We start from the raw sequence: 14212 nt of genomic DNA on the forward strand, positions 1-14212 counted from the left end.
TGCTGGAAAGTCCCGCCCTCCTGTTGCTCAGCACTGGCTGCCTCTCCCAGCTGTCTGTCACAGTGACTCCTGCTTCCTCCTCACACTCAGCGCTCCGGTTTATGAAAATTCTGAGCGTGGGGCCCCTCCAGCTCCCGGGGCCCCTTACACCAGTAAGGCTAGTAATACCCTGATGGCGGCCCTGGGCCCCGGGAGTTGACGGGGCAAGAAAGCAGCCAGGGGCCCCAATAATAGACCAGAGGGGCCCCGGGAGGAGACAGGGGGCAAGAAAGCAGCCAGGGGCCCCGACAATATAACAGAGGGGCCCCGGGAGGAGACAGGGGCCCCGACAATATAACAGAGGGGCCCCGGGAGGAGACAGGGGGCAAGAAAGCAGCCAGGGGCCCCAATAATAGACCAGAGGGACCCCGGGAGGAGACAGGGGGCAAGAAAGCAGCCAGGGGCCCCGACAATATAACAGAGGGGCCCCGGGAGGAGACAGGGGCCCCGACAATATAACAGAGGGGCCCCGGGAGGAGACAGGGGGCAAGAAAGCAGCCAGGGGCCCCGACAATATAACAGAGGGGCCCCGGGAGGAGACAGGGGGCAAGAAAGCAGCCAGGGGCCCCGACAATATAACAGAGGGGCCCCAATAAGGCCCCGGGAGGAGACCGGGAAAGAAAGCAGCCAGGGGCCCCTGATAATATAACAGAGGGGCCCCAATAAGATAACACAGGGGCCCTTTGTGATAATAGTCACATCTGGTCGTCATGGTGCCGTTGCCCCTCCCCCGGTAATAATAAGACATATAATAGATGGTGAGCCCCCCTCCCCCACCATGAGCCGCGTTGACCGCATAGAAGACCCTGACACATTCAGCTATGATGATTTCTTCCATCAGTACATGGCCGCCAACGCTCCGTGCCTCCTCTCCGCCCAGTTCTCCCGCACGTGGAGCAGCCGCCGCTCCTGGGTCACCGTCGATAACAAGCCCAACTGGGATCACCTGCTGCAGGTGTTCGGTACGTCCCGCGGGGCTCAGCCGCCCATAGACGGTACAGGACCATCGGACCAACCGTCATGTAGCATGGAGACAGGTGCCGGCCCCCAGCGCATCCCCTAATGGAGCCTGGGTGGGGGATTGTCCATGGGGGAGCAGATGTTTCGCCTTATTCTCCAGCACCTTGTGCCATTTCTGTCCAGTCGTTCCCCGGGGTTCGGCTCACACTAGTCATCACATGGAACAATTCCTATATTTCTTCTATTTCAGGAGACGCCGTCGTTCCAGTGGCAAATTGTGATGTGAAGGAATACAACTCCAATCCTAAGGAGCCCCAGCCCCTCCGAGAATACATCGCCTACTGGAGGGACTACACCGAGAGTGGCCACCGCTCTGCCCTGGGCTGCCGCTACCTGAAGGACTGGCACATGAGGAGGTGCAAGGAGGCGGCACTGCCCACTACAGATGACATGCTTATTCTTCAATATCCTCCTCCCCCGGGAGTCGCGTCTGTCCTCCCCGTCCCCGGGAGTCGCGTCTGTCCTCCCCGTCCCCGGGAGTCGCGTCTGTCCTCCCCGTCCCCGGGAGTCGCGTCTGTCCTCCCCGTCCCCGGGAGTCGCGTCTGTCCTCCTTCCTGTGTGGTGTCCCCTTCTCTCCAATAGTAAGGTCTGTCCATTTCTCCTCCCCCAGTGTTCTCTGTGTGACCCCTGCTTCTCTCTGCAGGGCGTTCCCGGATCAGGACGTGTATGAGACGCCACTTTATTTCTCCTCTGACTGATTGAATGAATACTGGGACGCCATCGGCGTGGACGATTACCGCTTTGTGTACATGGGCCCCGCCGGTTCCTGGTATGTACGGCAGCAGTGTGTATCTGTACGCCCATCATTGTTCCATTAACAGCAGACATGAAGTGTGAGGTGTAAAACAATTATTTTGTTCTAGTAAAAACCAAAAAAGCTTCTGTAATCACCTCATTATAATATTTACCTCTTTATATTTACCTCATTATAATATTTACCTCTTTATAATATCTGCCTCAGTATCACTTCCGCCTCATTTGAATACCGAAGTTTTTGCTCCGCAAGTTCTGATATCGGTAAAGATTGCTTGGTGGTGTCGATGATGTTTGCTCGGCGGTGGTGTTTGCTTGGCGATGTCGGTGGGGTTTGCTCATCGGTGATGTTATCTCGGCGGTGGTGTTGGCTCGGTGGTGTCGGTGACGTTTGCTCGGTGGTGTTTGCTCGGCGATGACGTTTGTGTGGCAGTGTTGGTGATGTTTGCTCGGCGGTGTTTGCTCGGCGATGACGTTTGTGTGGCAGTGTTGGTGACGTTTGCTTGGTGGTGTCGGTGGGGTTTGCTCGGCGGTGTTTGCTCGGCGATGACGTTTGTGTGGCAGTGTTGGTGACGTTTGCTTGGTGGTGTGAGTGAGGTTTGCTCGGCAGTGCTGGTGATGTTAGCTCGGCGGCGGTGTTTGCTCGTCAATGACATTTGCTCGGTGGTGTCAGTGGGGTTTGCTCGGCAGTGCTGGTGATGTTAGCTCGGCGGCGGTGTTTGCTTGGCAATGTCGGTGGGGTTTGCTCATCGGTGATGTTAGCTCAGCGGTGGTGTTTGCTCGGTGGTGTCGGTGACGTTTGCTCGGCGGTGTTAGCTCGGCGGCGGTGTTTGCTTGGCATTGACGTTTGTGCGGGGGTATCAGTGACATTTGCTCGGCAGTGCTGGTGATGTTAGCTCGGCGGCGGTGATTCCTCGGTGATGACGTTTGTGCGGCAGTGTCGGTGACGTTTGCTCAGCGGTGTCGGTGGGGTTTGCTTGGCGATGTCGGTGGGGTTTGCTCATCGGTGATGTTAGCTAGGCGGTGGTGTTTGCTCGGTGCTGTCGGTGACGTTTGCTCGGCGGTGTTAGCTCGGCGGCGGTGTTTGCTCGGCAATGACGCTTGTGCGGCGGTATCAGTGACATTTGCTCGGCGATGTCAGTGGGGTTTGCTCGGCAGTGCTGGTGATGTTAGCTCGGCGGCGGTGTTTGCTCGGCGATGACGTTTGTGCGGCAGTGTCGGTGACGTTTGCTCGGTGGTGTCGGCGTGTTTTGCTTTTTTTTTTTTTTGCATGTTTCTTCTATCATTCTTGTATCTGGACTGTGAGACACTCTTGCCGTTGCCCTCGTCCTGACCGCTCCGCTTTTTTCGGGGTCAGCTGCAGCCTCCGCTCCGGCGCTCCAGTCACTTATTCTCAGTCAGGGCAATGAGCGGAAGTGAGGAGGAGAGGACCCGGCCCAGAAAGACGCGCCAGTGTTATACACCTGTTGAGCGTGAAAGAGAGCCAACAGTGCGACTCGTGCCGCCGTGTAATGACTACACTGCCTTGCCTGCCGCTGTCCTCTTGCACCATCAGTATGAAGATGACATGGTGGGACACATTGCTATCAGGGACACTACCCTATACACAGTCTCCCTAGGCTGCCAGAGCGAAGCATTCCGCTGGTGCTACACAGCGTGTTTGGCCGTGGCACATCCAAGGATTGCTGTGTGCAGCTGCTACATCACACCTCAATGCAGATGCATGGCGGCACACAGCGGCGCCGTAGGATGCTGTGAGAAGCAAGTCATAATTAAGTCTGGCTTTTTTTTTATCTTGCCCGTCACGGTACCCAGTGTGCTGACCTGCAGTAAAGATCCACAGCAGCTGGCAAGCCGTACACACAGCTGTCACCCACATGCACGTCGCTATGCTGAGAGCGCTCACTGCAGCAGATGTCGTACAATGGAGCAGAGCCTTCCCCTGACTGAATTATGTAGACATGTCGCTCTCCAGCAATGTTTAGCATGTGAGGAAGGCAAAGAGGCGACTGCTGCTAATTCTGCCGGACGACCATTACTGTGGTGTTTGATTGCAGGATGCCCTCCACATTATAATAATCCCTTTCCTATAATGTCACACTGACAGGACTCCGTTCCACGCTGACGTCTTTCGATCCTACAGTTGGTCAGCGAATATATGTGGTCGTAAGAAGTGGCTGCTCTTCCCGCCTGGCCAGGAGGAACATCTTCGTGATTGCAGCGGGCGCCTTCCATACGATGTGACCGCACCTTCGCTCCACGACGTCTGCCCCCCATTCCTGGAGGTCATACAGGAGCCCGGGGAGATCCTCTTTGTACCCAGTGGTTGGCACCATCAGGTGTACAATTTGGTGAGAGGCTGCGCCACATTCCCCTTCACCTGTAATTGGGTTATGCGTTTATTTCACATAATGAAAGGTCCACAGTTTTCAAATGGATATGAGATCTGAGAGAGGTCGGAGGACCCCCGGGTGACGTGGTCAGAGGACCCTCGGGTGACGAGGTCACAGCCCTATAAGAGCATATATGGTGGAGGGATTAAAATCTGGATACAGTTCTGACATCAAAAATTATGAATCTGATCTTCCAGGAGGACACCATCTCCATCAACCATAACTGGGTGAACGGGTGTAACGTCTTGGTCATGTGGAGCTTCCTGCAGGCGGAGCTGAGCGATGTGAAGAGCGAGATCAGTGAGTGGAAGGAGACGATGGATGACTGGGAGCAGCACTGTCAGGTGACAGAACGTTAATCATTTAAGATCCCGGAAACCCTGTAACGCTGACCTTCATTTCATAATACCTAGCCCTCGGTGGTGCTGAGTCCGGTCTCCATTCTCCCTCTGGTGCCAAGCCCCGTTCATGTTTTCCATGTTGTGCTGAGTCCTGTCCCAGTTCCGAGTATCTTGTCGTACCGAGCCCCATCTCTGTTCTACCTGTGGTACCATGCCACTTCATGGTGTCCTAGGTGGTACTGAGCCCTGTCCCCTGTTCTCCTGGATTGGTGCTGAGCCCCATCCATGATCTTTGGGTGATGCCGAGCCCTGTCCATGTTTTCCCGGATAGTGCTGAGCCCCGTTCATTTTCTGCCGGGTGGTGCTGAGCCCCATCCATGATATTTGGGTGATGCCGAGCCCTGTCCATGTTTTCCTGGATAGTGCTGAGCCCCATTTATTTTCTCCCTGGTGGTGCTGAGCCCCGTTCATTTTCTGCCGGGTGGTGCTGAGCCCCATCCATGATCTTTGGATGAGGCCGAGCCCCATCCCTGTTCTCCCTGATAGTGCTGAGCCCGTTCATTTTCTCCCTGGTGTTGCTGAGCCCCGTTCATTTTCTCCCTGGTGGTGCTGAGCCCCGTTTATTTTCTCCCCGGTGATGCTGAGCCCCGTTTATTTTCTCCCCGGTGGTGCTGAGCCCCGTTCATTTTCTCCCCGGTGGTGCTGAGCCCCGTTCATTTTCTCCCCGGTGGTGCTGAGCCCCGTTCATTTTCTCCCTGGTGGTGCTGAGCCCCGTTCATTTTCTCCCCGGTGGTGCTGAGCCCCGTCCCTGTTATTTTCTTGCTGTGGGAATCATTTGTACTTTTCATATTTTGCACAGATCATCCTGAAATCCTGCTCTGGGATTGATTATAAAGAGTTTTTCACCTTCCTGAGTATCATTGCTGAGCACAGAATTCAGGTCTTACGGGAAGGACATGAGAACAACGTCCTGCAGAGCCCCCAGGTGATGGCCCCGGGGCCCCGACATGTACAGTTTGATCTCAGGAAGATTGCTGATACTTTGGTTTTATTAATGGACAACCAAGATTTCCAAAATCTGGGCACAGAAACATTACAACCCCGCCCCGAAGACTTACTGACGGAGCTGGAGAGAGAGATACAATGACGGGAGCACAGAGGATGAAAATGTGACCGTGGTCGTACTGCATTCTGAGTGCTATAGCGTGTGCGGCATGCAGAAATCCTCTATCCCGCACAGACACTGAACCAGCAGGGGGCAGCGAGGAGACTTAAGGTCTTGTAACCTGAGCGGTGACGGGCAAGCAGAATTGTGATTGCAGCTCTGGGTGTGAGTGGAAAAAGTAACACAAAATATTTCTTGAGTTTCTCACTCAGGGACAGAACGTGTCCCGCTGTGTTTCTGTAAACCAATAAAAAGCTTTAACTTAAAAAAAAGCAAGTTTTGGATGCTCACGCCCAGAAATAACAGCATGGGTGCCTGCTGGTACATGATCCCACCCCAGGTATAGAAACATCAGCCCTGGTGCCCCCAATGAGCTCATTGCCCTTCTCACCCAGCTCCCGGACCCCCAGGAAAACACCGTAACATTTGGATTGTCTCCAGGGTGTCCAAGAAGCGTGTCGGGCATCAAGGGATGATCTGGTGTCAGTCATTTTACAGAAAGGGAGCGACCCCCTCGCTATTCCTTGCAATGCTTCTTGAATGGCCGTGGAACAGTCCAGCTGCAGTGCGCTCCAGTCACCAGGAGTGGCGCCATATGCCATAAAGGAAATAACCTGGGGAGCCGAACTAGAAATCGTGTCATAAGAAAGAGGTAGTGAGGGGGGGAAATGGCGACTACAGCAATGTAGCATGGCGGTCTGTGGGCAAAAAGGGCGTTTTCAGCCAAATATTCTACAAAGCCAACAGCTACTATCCTGACCCCTCCATAGGAAGCTGCAGTCCAGCTGTCTCCCTGTGCCCATTGTCACCCCCCCAGGGACCCACACTCACTGGCCCCATAGAGACACATACTCCCTGCCCCCATTGCCATCCCCCAGGGACCCACACTCACTGGCCCCATAGAGACACATACTCCCTGCCCCCATTGCCATCCCCCAGGGACCCACACTCACTTGCCCCATAGAGACACATACTCCCTGTGCCCATTGTCAACCCCCCCAGGGACCCAAACTCACTGGCCCCATAGATACTCATACTCCCTGCCCCCATTGCCATCCCTCAGGGACATACACTCAATGCCCCAGGGGTGGGCAATTAATTTTCCCAAGGGGCCACATGAGAAACTGGCACTGCTGTGGAGGGCCGAACCAATCGGCTGAACTTAAAGGGGCGGTCCGGAACCAAAGGTGAATTTCATATTAAATGTATATCTATTCAGTGTAATAATCTCATCTTGTTTTCTAATATACTTCAATGAAAAATTCCCTAACGTACGCTCTACATTCTGACATCCTGCCTTTTTTTTTTTTAACGTCCCATTTTGTTCGCGATTCACCAGTGCATGCTGGGATACTCTAATGAGCCGTCATCATGGGGCAGAAGCTGTGGTCACTGCTGCAGCCTCTGCCCCTCTCTGAAATGAGGCACCATCAGTGACGTCTGTTTTGGAGGCTCGGCTAGTCCTGCTCACCTGATAATGCGTCGTACGTAAATTCTGACTCATCCTAAGTGTGAGCTCCCTGTGCTATATTCCTTTGAATGCACAGTGACAGTGCGCTCCCTGTGCTATATTCCTTTGAATGCACAGTGACAGTGCGCTCCCTTGCTGGCTCTAAGGAGAAGAGATGACCCGGCAGGGACCAGTCGTTTCTGAAACAGATGACGCTTCTTTTCATGATGCGGAAAGCAGCTGTGGCTGTTAAAAATGCATATTCTTGTATATTATTCAGGACTTCTTACCAGATGTGATACACTAAAATATGACAATGTTCTTATAGAAAAAATGTGGTGGTTTATTTGGATTCTTCCATCAGAGAAAAGATTATTACAGAAAAACATAAAAACAGGTTAAATGATTATAAAGAGAGCTGGTCCATTTGTTCATTAATCCTTCTTTCCTGGAACTCTGAAAAAGGCGTCTGTCTTGTAGTAACGCAGCTTTTCTGGATGGTGATTAGATTACATACCAGCTGTCCGTAGTGTCCGAGCAAGATGTCCCCTCGAATGTGGAAGTGGAGAAGAGCCCACCTTAAATATACGTCCCTCAAAGCACGTGGTCTCTATATATGGAGTTGACATTTACCCTGAGCTAAACTTACAAAAATAACCTATGTAGTGTCAGCAGACGGCAATGTTCAGTACGGAACTGAGTGTAATAAGAAATATAAACACATATCCAATTATTACTCTTTAGAAGTGGCACTGACCGCATCCTCTGCCCCCTAATGATGTCCCATGTGAGTGCCCCAAAATGCACTGGGATTCTCAAACAAATGTCATTTCGAAGTAAAAATAAAAAAAAACCCAAGAAGACAGGAGGTCAGAGGAGAGAGGGAACGGTGAAATATATTAGAAAAGTGATTAGATTATGAATAAGGCTGAGTTCACACGTGGCGTTTTTTTCGCGTTTCCGCGGCAGTTTTAACCGCGCGATTTTGCCGCGAAAACGCGAAAAATAAGCATCCCATGCATTCCTATGGGATTCCGCAATGCTGTGCTAATGCTGCGGTTTTTACCGCGGCGGAATCGCTTCGCGGTAAAAACCGCAGCATGCTCATTATTTTGCGGAATCGCGGCGATCCCGCACCCATAGGAATGCATTGTCCCGCTTACTTCCCGCATGTGGCTGTGCACAACATGCGGAAAGTAAGCAGAACAATTGCGGATGGTACCCACGGTCCGGAGGAGAGGAGACTGTCCTCCGGGCTTTGGGTACCATATCCCTGTAAAAAAAAGAATTTAAAATAAAAAATATTGTTATTCTTACCCTCCGACGTCCCGCGCAGGCTTCCCGCTTCTCTTCACGCTCCGGTCCCAGTAGTCCTTTGCGAAAATGCCCGCGATGGCGTCCGATCTCGCGGGATCGCGAAGTCTCGCGGTAATTCGCGCGACGTCATCGCGAATTACCGCGAGACATCGCGTTCCCGCGAGAACTGACGTCATCGCGGGCATTTTCGCAAAGGACTACTGGGAACGGATGCGCGAGACGTCGGAGGGTGAGAATAACACCATTTTTTTTTTTTTTTTTTTTACATTCTATCTTTTACTACTGATGCTGCATAGGCGGCCTCAATAGTAAAAAGGTGGTCACACTCGTCAAACACTATGTTTGACGAGTGTGACCAATCTGTCAATCAGTTCTCCAAGCGATGCTACAGATCGCTTGGAAAACGCTAGCATTCTGCAAGCTAATTACGCTTGCAAAATGCTTGTTTTTCCGCGGGAAAATCGCGGGAATTTAAAATGCGATTTTCCCACGGACTGGAATTCCAGAATTCTCGCGGTAATTTCCGCGAGAGTTCCGGTACGTGTGCACTTAGCCTAAACTTTAGAATGAAAGTCTCCTCCTTTGGGTTCGGATCACCCTAAATTCTGCATAATATTAATTTAATCTCATAGTCCTTTCTTTGAAGCAAGGTCACTTCAGTACTGAGCTCAGCATACTCCACAATGATATATGCCATGTGGAAAGAAAGTGAAGATAACAGAAAATATAAATTGTTACAAAATTATTCTTTATTGAATATATTAAAAAATGAGAAAATTAAAAAGACAGGGTAACAGGCCTCCAAATAAGAGGGGGACAAGCTGCGGCAAAGAAAGTAAACACGGACATGAAGGAGCAATAAATAACCCTATAGGTAGGTATAAATACAAAAAGGTTCTTACATGCAAATTAGTCACTACAAGGTTCAGCATGCCTCAGCAGATGACAATAATCACCATTGTTTGTTACTACTGAGTATCTGCAAAAGGAGCAGCATTGCACATGTGACTGTTAGAGAGCTGGGTATAATGTAGGGTTAATGGGGAGGAATGCACCATGGAGCCGCACAGAGTCACAGGTTTATAATGGATGTGCTCATGTATAAAGCAAAGGACTGATGGTTAGTGCCGGATAGTAAGACGTGGGCCGGGTTAGGTGCAGCATCCACCAGTGAAAGGTAATTGCCGCAGGATATCTCCCCCCGCCTGACGAGCGCGTTTCGCTAAGTAGCTTCTTCCAGGGGCGTGGAGATAAGGAGGTGACAGAGGAATATTTATGCCGAGGTGCTAGATACCGGGGAGGAGTGTGGAGGAGCTTCCATTGGTCTGTTGTAGCGCACGTCAGGAAGTCCCGCCTCCTTTTGCTAAGGGGACTTCCGCAGATGCGCTCTGTGGCGCGCAGGTGACGCACACTGCGTGTCACTGTTCAGAGCCCGTCCGGTGGTCAGTAGGAGGATACAGGGCTAACGTGTGCGCATTAGACACTGGGAATAGAAATATAAACTCGACTGGACTTGTAGGAAGGGACCGGACACAAAAATATGTAAATGAGAGAAGTGAACTGAGGAGGAGTGAAGCTGGCGGTGTGTGTGGATGACGAGGAATGGACCCGCGTGTGTACGTGAAGGACCTGTTAGGGGCGAGTTATGAATAGAAGAGGCATATTACTATACCAAAAAGGGAAATGAGCATAAATGACCTGCATGAGGTGAATGTGAAGGAGACCTAACGAGTGTGAACACAAAGCTGTGTATACATAAAACATTACATGCTGGACACAAGGCAAGGATAACATATAAAAAGAATATTATGATATATGTACACACACAAATGTGTATACATGATACCAAAGAAAAAGCATAAATTACGCGAAAGACATGGGGCTGAAAATACACATGTAAATAAAAAATAATATAGGGAACATGTGCAATGAATGAAAAAAAAGTGAGAAAAGTGTCCATATTTTTTCTTCCACAATCAGTTATTATTTTCATCTTCTTTATCACTCTGTCCCGGATCATGATCTTCTCCTGAAATGATGGCTTTTAGAAGAGTAGGTGAAAGGTCTCATCAGGAGGCAACATAGAAACCGAGCACCTTGGGATGAAATAAAGAATTAAAATGAGTAAGACCACAATTTTTTGGATAAAGCAAAAGAAAAAGTGGGAAAGAAAAAACATAAAAGACATAAAAAGACACCTTAAAAAGCTCCATACCCAGAAATGCTATATTTTATTGGATTATAAGAAGGAATTAAAGCCAAAGTTCTCATTAAGGCCATATGGGGTGATGGTGCCTGACCGGTAGATCCGCTTTCTAGCTGGGCCAGGGATTTGCCCAGATCACCGCCACGTATTCCCAAACTAATTTGACCAATACCCTTAAAGACAAGATTTTTGGGATTCGAATTGTGGTAACTTTTAAAGTGGCGGGGCAAAGTTTTCAGGAGAGAATAATCATCTATTGACTTGGCTTTCTCAATATCCTGAATGTGTTCTCTTACCCGGATTTTTCGCTCCCGAGTGGTTAGACCGATGTAAATTAAATTACAGGAGCAGGTGGCGTGATATATAACACCTTGGGATGCGCAGGTGAGTTGTTTCCTAATTTCAACATTTTTTGATCCATCAGCATTAGAGAAGGAATGTGATTTTTTTCATAGTAACACAGGCTTTGCAAAGGCCACACAGGAAGAAGCCTTTTGATAATGGTCGTTTGAGACTTGGCGGGTAGGGGTCACAGTGACTATGGACTAGAATGTCTCCCAAATTACAGCTTCTTCTGGCTACGACAGAAGGACCAGAGGGAAGAATTTTGCGCAAAACTGGATCTGTTAGTAAAATATTCCAATGTTTTTGCAATAGTTTTTTGATTTCATCCCACTGATTGTTGAAAGTGGAGATGAATCTCAATTGATTATCATTTTTATTGAAATCTTTTGAGGCTGAGTAGAGTAAATGTTCCCTCAACGCTTGTTTTGCCCGCCTGTATCCGTCTTTAATGCTTCTTTTACTATAACCACGGTTTAGGAATCTTTTTGTAAGATCCACGGCTTGGTCTTCAAAATCTGATGGTTTGGAGCAGATACGTTTGGCTCTTAGGAATTGACCGGTTGGTATGCCTCTGATTGTTGCAGGTGGGTGGGATGATGTGGCATGTAGCTGGGAATTGGTGGCTGTGGGTTTCCCACATAAATTTGTATTAATCATCCCATCAACAGACACAGTTTTAGGTCCAGGAAATCCAATTCTCTGCCAAATTTATATGTTAATTTGATGTTAAGACTGTTTTCATTTAATTTGCTCATTAAGGTATGGAGGGTGTCAGCTATTTCGTCCCATATAAATCATACATCATCGATGTACCTCATCCACCCTTGTACATTATGTATTCCAGGAATCAAATCACTTTGGAAAATGTCCCTTTCCCATGCCCCTAAGAAGAGGTTAGCATATGATGGGGCACAGGAAGCCCCCATTGCAGTGCCTTGTGTTTGTAGATAAATTTGTTTATCAAATGTAAAAACATTATGATTGAGCACAAAATCAAGGAGGCATAAAATCAATTCAATCATGTCTAATTCAATGTTGCTATTTCTAAGAAACCAGGACACAGCTTTAATGCCATCCTCATGCCTGATGGAGGTATACAATGCCTCAACATCGGCAGTTACCATTATCATGTGTTCTTCGAGGTATACATGGTTTAGTTTTTGTAAGGCTGTTGTTGTGTCCTGGATGTTAGATGGAAGTGTGCCTACCAAGGGCTTTAGGTAATGGTCAATAAAATTTGCAACGATCTCACAGAGGCTACCATTTCCAGATATGGGTCTTCCGGGAGGGTTCACCGGGTCTTTGTGTAATTTGGTAAGCACATATAGTGTCAGTAGTTTTGGACGAAGATTGTGTATAGTCTCAACCATGTTTTTCGGTATAATACCTGATTCAAAGGCTTTCTCCACAATAGAGAGAAGTTCGGCTTGATATTTTGAAAGAGGATTATACGGAAGTTTTCGATAGCATAGGGGGGGCGTTAAGTAGTTTGTGTGCTTGTTTTTCATATAGTACTGTAGGCCATATAACTACATTGCCCCTTTGTCTGCCGGCTTAAATACTACATTTTGTAGCGATTGTAGATTGATGAGAGCCTGTTTTTATTCCCTATTCAAGTTGGAAGACCATGAAGGTTTTGGCTGAAGGGCTTCTATTTCCGTAGTAAGGACCTTAGTAAAAATTTCAACAGCCGAACATGTGCCCATTGGAGGACATTTTTTAGATTTGTTAAAGATCTTATGTGGAAAATTACTTACCTTAAACTCGGTGTTTTCCTGTAATAAATCTTCCAAGTTCCTTACGGCTTCTTCTTCCTCTTTTGTACCCGTGATTTCCCCAAGGCAGTTTTTGTGGTGGATTTTTTTTAAGAATGAGCTTCCTGGTGAATAGGTGTAGATCCCTCACCGTCGTGAATGTGTCTAAGCGACATGAAGGTGAGAAAGTCAGACCCTTCCCCAGGAGCTCAACCTGAACATCAGTTAATATATGTTCAGAAAGATTGATTACCTTAAATTGGTTGCCTTGTATATGATGACTTGATCTTGTAACTATATCTGGAAGTCTTTTGTCATTCCGTGGTGTAGGTCTTATGCTGGATGTCTCACTATGGTTGGTTTCACCATCGCTTATGTGTTGTTGTCTGACACTGAGGGTGCTGAACTCTCAGAGGGACTTTTATAGCGAGTGGATCTTGAGTTGTCTTTTCCTCCATTACCTTTGTTGGGCTGCTTGGTTTTTTAATTTTGCCAGCGATATATTTTATTGGTGTCATAATCATTAAGATCCCTTTGGAATTTCTTAATTTTATTCTGACACACTTCGTTCTCCCATTTGTCAGCATTCTTATTGATGTCAACCAAAATATTGTCAACATTTTCTACTGGTATGTCTTTTAGTATGAGTTTCTCAAGCTCATCAATGTCATCATCGATAATTTTTAATGATGCTGTATTCTTATCGATGATAATTTGGATAAATTCCAAAGAGCATGTTGTTGCTGCTGAAATCCAACGTTTGATTAAGACATCATCCTCCAATTCAAATGATGGGTATAGTTGTACCCGTAACCCACGTGGTATAATTTGACGGTCCATATAGTTCTCTAGAGCTGATCTTTCCGATCCTCTCAAGATCTCCTTCTCTACTCCCCCTTATCTCTTCTTCCCACAACCGCATACAAGACTTCTCCCGTGCTTCCCCCATACTCTGGAACTCCTTGGCGCAACACATCAAACTATCACCATCAACGGAAACCTTCAAGAAGAACCTGAAGACCCACCTGTTCCGACAAGCCTACAGCCTGCAATGATCCTCGGTCTACTGAACCACCGCACAATCTGCTCTACCCTCTCCTATCGTATCCTCACCCATCCCTGTAGACTATGAGCCCTCGCGGGCAGGGTCCTCTCTCCTTATGTACTTGTGTGTCCCTTGTCCTACACATGTTTATTGTACTTGTCTATGTAACGGGGTCTTCCAAGCTGGGGTACCTCTTTCAGTACCACCCCGTATTTTCGGAGGTCCGCTCTGCGTTGGCTGGAGTCTGAATGAATGACGCTGGCTGGAATTCCTCTGAGTGCATGGGCGCATATAAAAGATCACTGCTTCTCCATGTATTTCCAGTCTGACAACACTTTACTCACAGGACACAGAATATATCACACAGATACAGAGGGCCGGCCA

The 14212-nt window shown here is 48.5% G+C and overlaps 1 long non-coding RNA gene and 1 pseudogene across 1 annotated transcript in view; one reads left to right on the forward strand and one right to left on the reverse strand.

The window, feature by feature from the left end:
- The first annotated feature begins 166 nt into the window (after positions 1-166).
- Positions 167-5983, forward strand: LOC141053999 (2-oxoglutarate and iron-dependent oxygenase JMJD4-like; annotated as a pseudogene).
- Positions 5984-9205: 3222 nt separating this feature from the next.
- LOC141054000 (uncharacterized) overlaps positions 9206-14212 on the reverse strand; it is a 59999-nt gene continuing 54992 nt past the window's right edge. The window contains exon 3 of the long non-coding RNA XR_012221325.1: positions 9206-10574. This is a non-coding gene — a long non-coding RNA (uncharacterized lncRNA). The remainder of the gene's footprint in view (positions 10575-14212) is intronic.

This window comes from Dendrobates tinctorius, unplaced genomic scaffold (genome assembly GCF_039654945.1).
Source record: "Dendrobates tinctorius isolate UK_male_01 unplaced genomic scaffold, ASM3965494v1 ptg000173l, whole genome shotgun sequence".
In the NCBI taxonomy this organism is placed as follows: domain Eukaryota; kingdom Metazoa; phylum Chordata; class Amphibia; order Anura; family Dendrobatidae; genus Dendrobates; species Dendrobates tinctorius.